This window comes from Lagenorhynchus albirostris, chromosome 9 (genome assembly GCF_949774975.1).
Source record: "Lagenorhynchus albirostris chromosome 9, mLagAlb1.1, whole genome shotgun sequence".
Taxonomy (NCBI): domain Eukaryota; kingdom Metazoa; phylum Chordata; class Mammalia; order Artiodactyla; family Delphinidae; genus Lagenorhynchus; species Lagenorhynchus albirostris.
In genome coordinates this window covers 28,892,309-28,908,929 of record NC_083103.1, presented here as the reverse complement: position 1 = coordinate 28,908,929, position 16,621 = coordinate 28,892,309, and positions in this window count along the sequence as shown.

The window sequence follows — 16,621 nt, the reverse complement described above, 5'->3', positions numbered from 1 at the left end:
ACAAGTACAGTATTTTCCTAAAGGCATCAGACACAAAGGAGTACATACTGTGTGTATAATATTTATATAAATTCAGAAATAGGAAAGACTAATTTATAGTGGCTTTTGGGGAAGGGGGAAGGATAGTGACCAGGAGGGGGCACAAGAGGGCACTCTGGGTTTCTACAGATGTTCTATTTCTTGATTTGGTTCCAAGTTTGTGCTCACTTTGTAATAGGCCATTAAGATATATCCTTTAATTTGTGCACTTTTTGATTTATACCTCAATGAGAACATTTTTTTGTTGTTGTTGGAAAATGATATGCACAAAGTTATGTGGGAACAGCACAGACAAAATATCTGACTTGGGACATCAAATAAATCATCTCAAAGGGAGGATTTGAAGTCAGATTTTATACCATGATGCATTCCAATGCAAGTACAGAAATCCCTTTCTTTAGTAGCTTAAAAAAGTAAGGGCTTTATGGTCATTAAAGAAAATAAAAGAAAGAAAACAACTTATGAAAGTACTTGTCTCGGTAACACACGGAACTTAGGCTAACACAGCTCCCACTGTTCTTACTCTGTGATTTGTCCTTTTGGCTGCAAGAGGCTGTTGCTTCTCCAGGGATTTAGTCTGAGTTACAGGAGTGGAGAATGAAAAAGAGGAAAAAGTTGCCCAGCAATCACATACTCATGCCTAACTGACCAGAGCTGTGTCACCCTAGGTTTGAGGAAGTCTATAATGATAAAATAGACAGAAACAAGGGAAGGGGGTTTGAAATGGGTGTTTGGTGAGCCAGCCTATGTGATTTGCCACGCACCTGAAAGATATGTCTGCCTGATATGTTTTGGGAGGATACTACAATGCAAAAGAAAAAGCATACCCAAATATAGATTTTTGGCCACCATCTACTTCCTCTAGCTTGAGGAATGTCACATGTTCTCAGAAACTTTCTCATCTTTTCATATGTAGTAGGGTTTAAGGTACACTGACAATACTTAAAGTTATGGTAATTCTCCAGGACATAAAGGACCATAAAGGAATTCACTGTTTAGGCAGTGAATTTAGAAACAGAAAGAGAAGTGTCTGGGCTCATACAGTAACAGTGAGGTGATTTTTTTGTTTGTTTTTTGTTGTTGTTGTTGTTGTTCTTTAATAGTTTGACAGAGATGAGATAATGGGAAAAATAATTTTAGGTATCAATTTTCTGAAGTATTCCATAGATAGGTAACCAAACTTAAAGTTTCTTAAACAAAAATGCAAGAAAACAGGAAAAAATATCATGTCAGGAACTTTAGAAACAACAAAACTATCTTGTTGGTCAGTTCACCTTCAGTAGGATAAAAAGAAGATTTTGTCAATTCTTGAATTCCTGAAAATCGATCACTCATTTATTCAACAGATAATTATTGTGCACCCCTTATATGCTAGGTACTGTGCTACCTAATTAAATATTTATCTTCACAAAAGCCCTTCCCAATTGCAAACTGTACAACTGAGTCCCAGATGGGTTCAGGAATTAACCAGTTGTACAGTTAATAAATTCTGGAATTGGAACCAAGGCCTTCTTGACTGTCTTTCTACTCTATGAGCTGCTTGGAATGATCTCAATCCCTGTAATGACCTTGATGCTTGACTGCATCCACCCAACAGTCCAACTAAATAGCCAGTTAATACCAACAATACAGCCATGTGGTACGGGTGATGCAGTTTCACATCATTTTACATCAGCCTCAGTTGTTGTTAGTGGGTTCTAAAGTATTTACTGTTAGCTAATTCTAAAAGGGAGAGATGCTTATGAGGGAAGTTATTTGATTTCTCCCTGGAGTGCTCACCGGATTATAGAATTTTGGTGTGATTCTAGCTCAACATTCTGAACACATAAGAGTGGGGGTCTGGATTTATCTCATGCAATGATATTTTGAAATATCACTTTGGAAAAAATTAGAAAAATCCTTAAGTATTTAATTCTAATGATATAAAAGGAAAGATGGAAATTTCCAGAGATGACATATTAAATAAAGTGCATCACTCACTTTTCCAGACTTAGCCAGTCCTAAACTGGATCCTAATCAGGGTCGGTATGAACAACATCTGAGAAGCCATGCTGTGCAGGAATGTGGAACCCCCATTTAGCTTTGCACGTTAAATTCTTTTCCTTGGCATTGTTGCATTATTTGAGGACTTTGACTTCTCTTAAATTAACAGTTGAGGCAGAAGTGTTCCAAGTGATGCTAAAAATGGAATCTTAAACAGAATAAAGTGCTATTCAGAACTTTAGAATCATTTTGTTCTAAAGTGTTGATAACCTCATGACAGTGACTCAAAGCCAGATTAGGCAAAGAGCAAATTGATGTCGATGATCTTTGCATAGATGAACCTGAGGCAGGATATGCATCATCCAGGAACATGTAGGAACATTGAGACTGGATTATAGTTTTGCCTTGTAAACTGTACAGAGTATTTTTACTCTTTCACCGCCCTTGAGCAACCAATAAACACTTAATGACTACACTTAGCATATTGGGTGGGGCTGTGGCTTTTTCTTCCTTCTCTTTTTTTTAAGGTTGAGGCACAATATCTGGCTTGCCTCTCAATCATGGAAATAGATCCACATGGGTGAAAAGGAAGCAAAGATATAGATGTTTCATATGACTTAGTGTAAACCACCTTTGAATTAAATATAATCCCTTGTCTGGGAAAGTAAAACCAAATTTGTGTACTTATAAATTTTTTTTTTTGACAGCAAGGTATTACAGAGGATGGAAAATCCCTTCTAATGGCTCATGAAGCTTGTCACAGGTAGGTGGCATTTGATGACTCACAAAAGAGGAACTGTGGTGCAGATTAATTATTTTTTGGCTATAAAATGATGCTGGTTTACTTTGCCCTAATAATAAGAAAGTTAATAAATGTCATTCAAGTCATTAAAACTGAAGTTTCTGATACTATTAGAAACTGTAATCCAATAGTGTTTTGAGGGAGCAAATATTTATGGTATTTATTTATAGTGTTTAACATATATGATATATAGATATGCGATCTGTTAGACAATTATAACTACGTTAAATATATTAGAGGCAAATGAATAGAATTAAATAGTCATGTCTGTATTTACAGATGATTTAAAAAATTATTTTCCTTTTGCTCTTACCTGTATTTATCTTTTTCAAAAATAAATATGAATACTTGCATAGTGAAAATTAAAATTAATAAAATATGGGTTATTCATTGACTTCCTTCCCTATGGTCCCTCTGGGATGACTCCATCCTTTTGTGAAATTGTAAGAGCAGAAAGGACAATCTAAGCAGTAAGCTACCTAGATCACGCCTCCTAATTTCAACCACCCAGGAGGCACCAGAAATTGGTCCCTGAATTTCTCTCTGATTTTCCTCCTTTCATCAGCTGGTTGAATGCTCCCCTCCTTTTGAGTTTGAAAGATGTTCTTCCACTATTATACATCTTTATCCATGTGGGAAAGGGCATTCAAAGTTTGAACCTTGAATACCAGCAAGTCAAATTCTTCAACTGCAGTCTGGGACATCATGAGAGAATTATTCTTCACTCTACTTACTCACCTGTTTGGAAATGTTAGAAAGGACTTCCCAAGCCCAAAACTGATGACTCCTGCCACCTAGGATATAAAGGGAATCTAGAGAGGTGTTAGGAAAAGCCTTAGAAGGGATTTTTAACTCCATTTTGGACATTTCATCAGTTTAGAAGTGAAATAACGCTGGCCCTGCCCCTGGGCCAATTTGAAAAGAAGATACAGGAGATGATAACCAAGGGAGATCATGTAAGTTAGTGGTTAATAACATGACATGTTGTGTTAGGCACACCTAGATTTGATTTCTAAATTTGCCATCTACCACTGGGTGACCTTAGGGCAGTTCACTTAGGCTCCCTGCACCTCAGTTTCTCCATATGTAAAACTGCCATAAGAATACCTGTTACTCAATTATTATTAATATGAAGATAAAATAGACAGTATATGCAAAGTAATTAGAGTAATGCTTAGAATATAGTAAGAGCACAAAAATGCTAGCTTACAGTGATAATGATTATCCATATGGATTGTCATTACCATCATCCTTATCATCAGGTGGAGTCCATCCTAGGAGATAGAGGAGGCAGAGAATCTGGGTTAGAAATCACAACGGTAGACACTACAGAAGAGTAATCACAATAGTTCATTGGTCCATATTTCCATATATATATTTACTATCCATAACTTATAATCTGGTTATGCTGCATGTATACATTCAGCATTTGGTTCAAAAGTGGAACAAAACAAAACAAAACAAAACATAGACGCCCGAAACAGATTTCTACTTACCCATGTGAAGGGTTAGCTTGATTGCTCCAAATTGGGACAACTGATTCTGAATTCAGTTTCCTTCCAGTTTCAATTGGCATCTTCTTACTGAGACTTTCTTATCACCTTGTCCACTTTTATCCTCTGAGATGATAGTTGCATGGATAAGAGCTCAGAAGTAATATTTTATTTACTTCAGGTGATAAACAGGTATGCAACAACAGCCTATTTATTATCTTCTTACCTTGGTCCAAGTGTTTCATCCCTAAGTTAGACTCATATTTTTGTTAACATGTCTGCTTTTTCAGTTCCTCCATTTTGGTAATTGACACCATTCTTTTTACATTTTTCCTATGCTGCACTGTATTCTCTCCTGGTCTCTACAGTAGCTGTATGATTTCGGCCAGCACAATTCAAAGCACATAGTCTTCTATTGTTATTATTTTCACTGTTAGGGATTGTTTAAATATCTCTTCAAATTCCCCAAAGACCAGGCACCCTACATATGAGACAGAGAAATTACTGTAACATAGCTGAGTATAGTATCCATCTTACTAAGAACTGAAGTCATTTGGATCTTTTACTGTATACAGTAAGAAATATTTATTTTTCAAGTATTTTGTATGCATTCACTAAATTTTAAAATAGATTTTATTGCAAAAATTTACACCTCTGTGTTTTCTTTACATTTCTATGTTGGTGAAAAAGAGCCAAAGATAAACACAACCTTACATGATTATTTTTTCCCAGAGGACTTGGCCATAGCAATCACAAAATATAGAAGAGTTCAATTTATATAACGTTTACAAATTTCACTGACCATTCCAACCTGTTGTGTTTTTTTTTTCCCTGCAAAAGAAGCTACATAAATGATATTCACTGTAGTAGTAGTTTTCTGTTTTAACAAAGTGCCGCAAACTGAGTGGCTTAAAACAACAGAAATTTATTCTCTGTAGTTCTGGAGACTAGAAGTCTGAAATCAAGATGTTGGCAGGGCCAAGATTCCTCTGAAGACACTAGGAAAGAACCCCTTTTTGCCTCTGTCTTCACATGGTCTTCATCCCTCTGTGTGTCTATATCTCTGTGACCCTCTCTTTTTGTAAGGATACTAGTCCTTGGATTTAGGACCCACCCTAATCCAGTATGACCTCATTTTACCTTGATTATATCTATAAAGACCCAATCCCCATAAAGTCACATTCACGGGTACCAGGGATTAGGATTTAGACATATCTTTTGGGAGACACAATTCATCCCACAACACTCACATAGCATTTCACACCTGAGTTATAGCACTTAGCATGTACTTACTAGTTTAAGTAACGTCTCCTCCTTTTCCCACCATCTCCTACTGCCCAACCCTCAAGGGCAAATTCATTTCTTAATTTTCTTTATATCTGTCTTTGCAGTTATCATGATGCTGAACATATTCCCTTAGTGAATTTAAGTGGAGGATAGAAAGGAGAAGGCAAAGAATAACATGAGAGTTATGAAAGAAGGAAGAACTGGTTTACACCAGTGGTTTGCACAACTTGCTTGTTATCAGCAATGGTTTGCAACCTTTAAAAAAAAGTTGTGTGTTTCTCCCCTAGATATTCTGATTCATTGAATAATTGTGGGACCCAGGAAATCTATATTATAGACAATTTACTCAGATGATTTTACCTTCTGGCCAAGCATAGGAAACACTCCATGCCTTGTGGTTACAGGTAAATGACAGGGGAAAAGTGCAGGGGAACTGTCATCCATTTCTCATGCCTGTGCAAGCTGTTTTGCCTTAGTAAGTTGCCTAGTTATGCTGATGTTGTTTCTTCATTGGTAAAATGAGTGACAATCATTTCTAAAACTTGGATTTTCCTATTCGAGGTTATTGTTTGTCCTTAAAAATGTGTGAGTGTGGTTGTAGAATTTCCACCTTGGTCTTTATAGAGGAGATAGTGTGTTTGAAATGATTTCTCAAGTATCTTCTTGGACTAGTTATTCTGAAATTGTAAGAAAAGGGTCAGTGTTGGTTAACTTTGAGTGCTGGAACAACAGGTGCTTCTTTCTACTGCTTGTTCCTGTATTTCACATCTGTATAATGAACATATATTACCTTTATAATGGAGAGCTATTAATATACATTCTAGTTTTGTTTAACAAGCAAAAATTAAATACCAGGAAACAAAATTTAAGAAGTGCTACTAAAAAACTAAAGGAAAAAGAAAAGTCAAGAGGCAAATAGATGCAAAAGAAGTGCGTGTACAATTTAAAATAGGGGAGTAGAGTTGATATAAAAGTAGAGGGTATTAAGGTTTCAATGTCAGTATTGTTGGCCTTTCTTTTAACTTATATCTTGCCTGAGATCTTTGATTGAAATACTTTTACTAAAAATGATATTTTTCTCTTAAGTTTTCTAAGCTGAAGTTTATTTAAACTTAGAATATGTTGCATTTGTCCAACCCCCAGACAATGGAAAAAATAATGAAACTGTCATATTGGAGGTGACATTGTCAGCAGCACTGTCAGAAGTGGGTGGGTGGGTGTTCTCAGATGAAGACACAAATATAAGAAAACTGGGATAAATAAAATTTGCTTACACGTTATTCTTTTAAGAGGATCGAATGGAAACTGTTTGTACATAAAGTGCACACTTATCTGTATTTTTACACATGTCTATATACTGACAGTTGAAGCCCTTGCAATAAGAATTTAGCTTTTATGTTTTTTTATTTTTTATTTTTATTGGAGTGTAGTTGCTTTACAATGTTGTGTTAGTTTCTGCTGCACAGCAAAGTGTAGCTTTGGTGTTTTGAATTCAAATTTCAAAAATTATTCTTCAGAAGAAATCAAACCCCATGAGAAAGGACACTGGGGAATGCGTTGACAAGAAACCCAATTTGACATCTGACAGTTTTATTATTTCCTTTGATTTTATAAGAGGCTTTGTCTTGAGAGGAAAAGTCAAACTGAAAAACTGCAAAATGAATGGGAGAATTTGTCTTTGTGAATTCATAGACAGTTTTTCAGCAGTCAGACCATTCATACAAAAATTGTTGAGGGCCTAATTTTGACTCTAGGAAAAATAGATCATTGAGGTGATGTGAATAATTGAGATCATGCCTTAAATTATTTTGGAAACAATTACTCTATTAAAAGGAGATGAAAATCTCAACTACAAACTGAAATTGATTCCAATATTGGAAAAGTTACTTAACTCATTGTGTTACCTTCTTAGTTTTTGTGAACAGATTCAGAACTCACATCATAATTCCTCATTATTGGCCAAGAAGGTATATAGAAGGAATTAAAAGATGAGTTTTCTTGAAAACATAGAGGGCTTTCATGTCATGCTTAGATATATGACCATTTTTGAGGCTAGCACACACAATCTATTTCCTAAGAGTCTTTGGGCTACTTTGCTGGGTTGCCTAGCAACCTGAAATCTTCAGCATTCAAGGGTTGTCTTCCCCTAGTGAAATGTCAGTCCCCTTGTGAAAAGTCTTAAGTGATGTCTTTCAAATTAGGGATAATTTTCACTCAGGGAGTGGAATAACTTCTACAGAAGTTGACTTAAGTGAAAATTCGGACAAAAATTACAGATGGAGACTACAAACTAGGAAGACTTCTGTAGACCAACAAAACAGCATTGTAATGAACCAGGAAAAGGATATTGGAATGTGGAGTCCTTATAGGTTTGGAAATATCAATACTAAAGAATCATTTATTCACATTACAGGGTGCTTATCTCATTGACATGAAAGCTGGAAAAGTTTCCATATGATAACCTGAGTGGATATTTTTTTCTTTATCCACCTTAACATTGATATTATAATCTCTTATAGCAGCAAAATCTACTTTTATGGTTTCTAAACATCCAATCCACCATGAAATTTTGTTGATTTTCCATTTCTCCCTAACTTCATCATGAATAACGCTATTCTGTGTAATTAGATCTCTACTTTGGACTTCCAGAATAACTTTCTGATTGGTTTGACTGTATCTAAACTTTCTTCCACTAATCTGTTCTTCAGACCACATATATTTCTAAAATGCAAATTTAATCACATCAGTTGTCTATCTCCGCTAACTTAAAATCCTTCAAATGTTTTGCATTACTTTTAGGATGAAGGTAAATTTGGGATAAAGGTAAATGGCATATTTCATCAAGGTCCCTCTCATTTTCTTGGCTCTGAGAAGCTTCCTTGCCCAGATCTTTTCTACTTCAGGATATTTCAATGTTTTTCTCTTAACCCAAAGTATTGTCAGAGTAACACATAACGTTTCTTTCACAGCATGTACCAAATCTGCAATTTTATGTTGATTTATATGATTACTTTATTAGTGCCATTCTTCCCCATAGGCCATAAGTTCCATAAGCATAGAAATCAAGTCTTTTTTAAATCATCATTGACTGCACCATTCCTAGCATATAGCCTAACACTTAGTAGGTACTCAATAAATATTTTGTTGAATTTATAAAAGGATGAATATAGTATATTCTTTCTTTTTTATCTTTTGAAAGGCAACCTGAGGTGAACACTGTAATCTCCAATACCTTAACATGTCCATAGGGTAATTATTTTTCAAAATTCTAAGCTCAATGTGTTCCTTTTTAATAAAAATAATTAAAAATAGAGTTGCCACCTGCCTAAAGTACTTCTAGCTCAGGAAAGCATGAAAACACATATCTCCTCAATGTCCCAAAACATAACATTTTTCATATTTTCTCCCTATCTGCCATCACACAGGTAGCATTATAAGACCTTAATGAAATACTATACAGCCTTGGAAAGAAATACTCCATTTAAAAGCTCCATAACTCCATTTTTGTTAACAAGTAGCAGAGATAAACCTGGCTTATTTTAAGAAAAGTGTATAGCAAAAAGGGATGCTATAATGAATAAATTATTTTACTTATTTTATTTATTCATTTTAGGTTTTGGAATTTTTAGAAATAATTTCTTATTTATTTTTATTTTTTTGGAAAATCAATGATCCAAAGCCAAACTGAATGAGTGGTGTGGGAGGGATCACTAATTAAATTTCTAAAATTACCTTCTCTATTAATATTTAGAAATTCTCCTCTGAATTAAGTTAGGTGGCATTATATAAAAAGAGGGAACCAAAGTTCTAAACCAAAGACCAAATTAGCAGCAGGCTTTAGCGGTATTTGGAACTTGTAAATTAAAAAATCGCAAACACTAATTGCATCTTTGTAGTATATAAATTAATAATATAATGATGACTTCATCTTCATGTTTAATCATACCATAATAAAATCACTTCATGATTAATTCAGTTATCTTAAGTTTAGAGCTACTAGGTTTTCTTATAAATCAAAATTATTTCCATAAAGTGTCAGCTCAAGGTATAAGTGTCTTTGGAGCTGTATTTTATCATTTTTAAAAAAAATTTATTTATTTATGGCTGTGTTGGGTCTTCGTTTCTGTGTGAGGGCTTTCTCTAGTTGCGGCAAGTGGGGGCCACTCTTCATCGCAGTGCGCGGGCCTCTCACTATCGCGGCCTCTTGTTGTGGAGCACAGTCTCCAGACACACAGGCTCAGTAATTGTGGCTCATGGGCCCAGTTGCTCCGCGGCATGTGGGATCCTCCCAGACCAGGGCCCGAACCCGCGTCCCTGCACTGGCAGGCAGACTCTCAACCACTGCGCCACCAGGGAAGCCCTATCATTTACTTTGCAACTACAGGAAAGTAACTATATCCACAAAGTAGCCAACTGTAGCACATGTTTATAATTGATAATTAATTAAAGGCCACCATAGAATTTGCAAGTTCACAGTTTTCTTTATGCTTAAAGTTCTTTTCTTTGGTGATTAGTATCAAATTTTGTGATTTTGGAGCAACTGAGTTCAAGATCAGGGTGCCAGTATGATTGGGTTTTGGTGGGGACTCTCTTCCTGACTTGCAGATGGCTGCATTCTAGCTAGCTGTGTGCTCAAGTGGCCTTTCTTTGGTGCAAGTACATGGAGAGAGAGAAATCTCTTCTCCCTCTCTTTTCCTCTTCTTATAAAGCCAACAGTCCTATCAAATTTAGATCCCACACTTATGACTTCATTTAACCTTAATTAAAATCCCTATATCCAAATGCAGTCACATTGGATGTGACTTCAACATACGAATGCTAGGGGTACACAATTCAGTCCATAGGATACAGTTATAAACTTGTAACCAGTCTCTTACATCCCAAATGTTCACATGATAAAAAGATTCCCCGCCATAGTCAATGGGCTCCTTGCTTGGAGCAATACTCTACAAAGCAAGGACGTTTAAAGAACATAAAATACATTTCTCTGAAATCAGTTGTTAGAGGGATTTAACCTGTAGTTTCAATATGAGGCACTCAGTCATTTTTCGCCATCTTTACAGGTTAACACAATTGGTGAAGATGTGATTCACACAGGACAAGTTTCCTGTCTTGCTGTGTTCCTATAAAGATCTGACTCAAGTGTGAGGATCCAATTTAAAACCAGCTCCTTGCCTGGATCAGGATTGAAAAGGCGGAGGAGGTGGTGGCAGTTTTTAAGCTTTCTTAAGTATAAATGACTTTTATGGAACAAGTTGTATCCTCTTTGAATACAGCTGAATAGCAGTCTTATTTGGGTTGAAGCTTAAAAATATAGGTATAAATTGTCAATTGATAAGGTAATGAAGCCCGGATAAAGGAAGAAGCTTGTAGTACTTGAGTATATGTTGCTGTATTCTGCTGGTTTCTTCTATAGAACTGTAACCAGTATTTTCCAATACTTCAACTTGCCACATTTGAAAGCCAAAGGGATTTGATTTTGGTTTTCTTAAAATGTGTAATGATAATACTTGATTGAAAAATATAAACCTAGAATCCTCAAAAAAGTAGATTATTAGCTATCTGAAGAAAAGATGTGCACTCAGTCTTGAAGCTTATATTGATACATCCCCAGCTTATTCTTAAGATTTTTATATCAAAACTCAGAAAAAACACTGGACAACATACTCCAGTATCCTAAGTTGGTTCCTCTAACCCAACCTAAACCATAATGTATAGTATATGAAAACCTTTTAGTTGATGTTGTGTGGACTGTCTGCTCCAGAATGGTTTTGGTTAAATGCTAAAGTCAGTTGCTCTGTTTAGACACTGTCTTGATTCTATGTTCTTGGTGAAGTTCTGGACTAGCCTAAGAGATACTAAATGTTTTCCTCCTCCAAACCCCTTCTTGAGAAAACTCCCTGTCCAAATCCGTAGACTCCAATTAGATGATCTCTCCTAGTTACAGAGAGAATGTGACTTACTTAACTAGGGAGCTGGTGTTCTACTCATAATTGACTGTATTCAAGGATACAGGAAAACCAGCTTTCAGAGAGATAGAGAAGATTAGAGGAAAAATAGAAAAGCAGCAGCAAGAAGTAGCAAGGGAAGATAATTCTGAGAAAGAGAAAGGAATAAATTTCCACCAGTACATTTGTAGGTCTGACTCATCCCCTATGATGTCCAACTCCTTTCACTTCTTGGTCATGAATGAATGTGTATTTCACTATTGCATACCTATAAGGACATCTGTTTTTAACTTTAACTTATTTTTGTGCTTTTGCTCTTTGCCAGCAAACATATCTAACTAAGAGAATTACCAAGAACAGGACTCTATATTTTGCCCTCCAGATTATTTCTTCTTCCCATAGAGTGGAGCTTTGTGTATAATTCGGGAGTGAAGTGAACAAGGCTGATAGAGCAATTCAGCCCTTCAATATCAGGAGACCCTGTTACTAGGAGAACTCTTCCTACTCTGATCTTGTCATTGAGGATTCTAGCTCTGGCCTTCCTCCAAAAGGACGTAGGGCAAAAGCCAAGTTATGGTACTGAGGCCCATTTTAGGTTTTTGATACTTGATCAGTCATTTTTGTCTGTTTTCAGCCATGGAGTCATTTGCCTTGTGAGAACTAAGAACAGCATTTAACAAAAATAGGTATGAACTCTTAAACATTACTGAAAGCTATTCTTATTACTTCTCAAGTTCTAAGAAACATACCAGATTCATATCTGAATCATTGAGATTTCTACGCTAATCATATCTTCCATGGTTTTTATTAATGCCAATTAGTAGTAATGATATTAGCCCTACTATATTATGTGTCTGTCAGGCACATCATTTACAGGACTAGATTGCTACACTTTGCTTTATTTATGTGTGTAATCCAACTTTAGATCACTGCGTGCTCTTTTTGTCTTCAAAGAAGCTTCTTATTCCCCAAACATCTATTATCCCCACTGCTTACTCACTCTCTTTTGGCTGTCAGGCCATAGAATGCTGATGAAAGAAAATGGACAAGAGTGTGACAATTATAGATTCATTCTATGGAGTTTCATCAGGATCGTACCTGTCATCACATCAAACCTTTTATTCACCTCTCAAATGTCACAGAGCTAATTCTCTCACTTATTATTCTTTTCTCCTTGAAACATCCAACCATCTTCCATTTTCTCCCCCTCATTCTTGGTGAGAATATTGCTTCTTGAGGTGCAAACTTAATTTTGCTGAAAACTCTGTCACATTTCTTCATCTTAAACTTAGTATCTTCTCATGTTTCCATTCAGGCTCTTGGGAGAAGAGTCTACTGGGCTGTGAGCTCCTTGAGGGCAGTCCTCATGATTTACTCACACTTCTATTTTTGATGCCCAACTAATTTTCTTTAATGTAAAGACGGCTTCCAAACACACTCAACTACATCCGCTATTAAAACAACAAAAAACACCTTCCTTAACCTCACTACTTCTCCTAGGTACTTTTTAATCTTTCCATTTATCATCAAAATCTTGATGAAAGAGACTTCTCCACTGCTTCCACTTCCTATCTTACTCATTTTAACTGTGAGATATAGGATTCCCCTTTCTTCCAACTCCGTGAACTCTTGAAAATACTATCAAAAGATTACAAGTGACCTTTATGTCCCTACAGCCAATACTGTACCTTTGCTCTTATGTTCCTTCAATGCACTTAGATATTTGATATTTGAGAACACATTTTTCTTGAATCTTTCTTCTACCTGAGCCTTTGCTGAGCTTACAGCATATTCACAGCTTCGTTTCTGATCTCTATGCAGATAATTCCCAAATGACATCTTTAGCCTTCCTTTCCTATGTGCATTCTTCCTGTGTTTATTCTCAACTAGCGATAGTACAGATTGGATTGAATTGTGGATGACATGTAAATTCAGTGCATACTAAATGAATTCAGAATTTCGCTCCCCTAACTGTTTTTACTTTCTAGATAAAATTGTGTGCAGTAGCTCTCTTATATTTCTAGGTCCCTGAACTTAAATCATAGCATTGCCCTTCACTCTTCTCTCTCTGTCATCCACCGCATCCAGTATGTCACTGTGCCTTTTGATTCTTCTTTTGAAAAATCTCTGGGATTCTTTTTCTCCCTTCTCATTGTTCACAAAAGCCCAGGCTTTCAACACGCCAGCCTAGATACTATCACATGATTTTCTGGTCTGTTCCACTGTTTTTCTATCATTGGATCATCACCGTGTCACTAATATTAAGAGAAACTTTAAACCCATCACTCCATGCTTAACTTGCCTACAATATCAAGTTCATACTTTCTTGGTTAGGTTAGTATTATGATAAGCTTACCTCACTTTACCTAGCTAATATTTTCTCTTTAAACACTAAATTCTAACCTCTGCCCCAGATAAATTTGTGTTCTCACATTTTCTATCTGAACTTTTCAACTGTACACCAAGCTCTTCCTGATTTCTAGATTTTACTTACTCATCTTCCCCAATGTAAACCTGCATTTCCTGTGCTATAGTACATATCTCATTAAATTTCAATTTCCTGTTTACTCATCAGACTCATAGTGCATAAGGACTTCGTTACTATGTTTCCTACTGTATACTCACTCAGTGCTTAGCACTATGCATGTCATTTAGCAAGTGCTCAGTATATATTGAAAAATAAATATCCTAGCTCTGAGTCACCTATAGGATCTCGTCAACTGAGGGCCACATACTATGGCCACCATTCATCTTGGCTGTTTAATTAATATACAGACTTTTCTTCTTAGTCACAGTGAATGATATCTATTATGGGTACCACTTCACAGGGTAGATTTATACTAAACCCACTCACATTTATATTTGGTTTTTATTTCTTTTTGAAATATCTACAATATCATATCTGAATAACCAAATTGCCAAAAATAACTTTAGTAATACCGAATTTATTGAGCATTTACCTTCAATGATTTTATATGAAATAGATGTATTATGCTGATATAAGAGGGACAATAATATTACTCACCCATTTAATTCTCCATCCTTGACCTTATTAAAGGAGTGACAAAGATATTTCACAGTTGGTCCCATCTACATTTTATATAATTTCATGTTGGTTGACCTAGCATACCAGCCATACTTATGTTGTTAATGTATGATATTTGCTTAGAAACAAGTAGGACTTTTGTTCAATATATTCAGACTAAACCAGAAGGTTTATTCTACTGTTTATTAATATTATTATTATTCAGACTCTGAAGACTCTCAAAGTAAGTTATTAGGCTTAGCTATATTATTGGGATAAATAATAATTTGTGTACCTTAAATACATTTCATACAATTTACAATAGTTAAGTTAAATATGGGAAGACAACCCAGGGCTTCTGTAGTGAAATCATAGCTGAGAGAACTCTTGCTCAGACATGAACATAATCCCAATTAAAGCAGAGAAAAACTATGAATATCTATGATTTAATATTGTACAGATTTTAAAATAAATTTTTGGTTTGCTCTGTATAACTCCAAATTACTAAGGACATTCAACAAACATTTTAAGATTAAGACAAAATGACTACATTCTTTATAACACAGAATCTTGACTATTAAGCTATGTTATAAAAGTTACACAGTTCTTGATAAAGCAAGAGGCAGCACCAGATTCTTTAAAAATCTTTAAACATAAAGATTATGATTAAGACTCTTTTAAAAATTGACTTAACCTTTGGTTTTGTTGGTTTTGGGGGTGCTTGACAAGTTTTCTTTTCAGAAATTCTCTAAACATAAGTAGTTTCATGGATAGAAATGTGGGAAAATGTGACTTACACATCAACCATAGGTTAAAATAACAGAAAAAAATAATACCTCATCGCATTTTGAATGGGAAAGTTGTACTGAGTCTCTTTTCTGTTGGAGACCTTCCCCTCTGTCACCTGTCACCCACTTCTGACCTATGAGTCACTTGACTATTCCAACTTCATTTAAAATCATAATTAAATTAGTTTGAATCCTAAGCCTCTGTATTAAGAAAAACACTGTATTGGATTTTATACCTTTAAAATGAAGAATCGTAGTGGAGATTACAGAATCCTTGGCATGCTTATGTATAAATATTTGTGTGTGTGAACACATGTGTTTATATACGTATGAATGCAACTAAATTGACACCCACCTCTATCTTCCTTCAGTCTATGATAACGTGCTCTATTACTTCTTTGAGAAGGAATAGCAGCACTAATAATGATTAACATTTACAGAATGTTTATTATGTGCAAAGTACTATGCTAACTGCTTTGTCACACATTTTCACTAATAAAATCTCCATTCAATGGTAAGCTTAGTATAGTAGCCCATGTGTATCTTTTTCATTACTAGATAATGTCTATTAAATAATGGACACTCAATAAACACTAGCTGAGTGAAGGAATGATATCCTATATCTTTATAAGGTATTATGCAAATTAGAAAAAATGAGACTGAGATTGAGCACTCCGAAGTTTACCCTTACTCCAAAGCCCGTGGGTTTAATTACATTATAATTTGATAGAAACATTCACCAGAGGCAAACTTTTTTGGACAGAATTTTCAATTTAATTTATTAATTCCTTTGTGGAAAAAAATACTATTACTAGCACATAATTCTCCATCTCTTATGAAACAGTGACCTACTAAAAACTTTTCCTTAAATAAAAGCATCTATAATGCTTCACAACTGTTTCAGATTAACTCTGTGTTAGTAAATGGTTTTAAAGCCTCTGGTTTCTTGGTAACTTAAAAACTATATTTATGTTTCTTTAAGGTATTTTCATTGTTAGGATATGGAGATTCATATAAATAGGTATATTTAATATGTAAGTTTATATAGGTATGTATAATTTAATTTTAGAATTATTAATTTTGGAATTATCTCTTGGATAAAGCTATCTGGAAAATTCTCTTGTCTTTGACATAAATGAATAGAAGATAGATGCCTGTAAACTAATTGGGTTTGCCCCTTTAAAAATTGAAGAACACAATACTTGAGAAGTCAGATGTATTTGTTTTCTAGAGTTTTCTGGGAAATCATGCCTTCT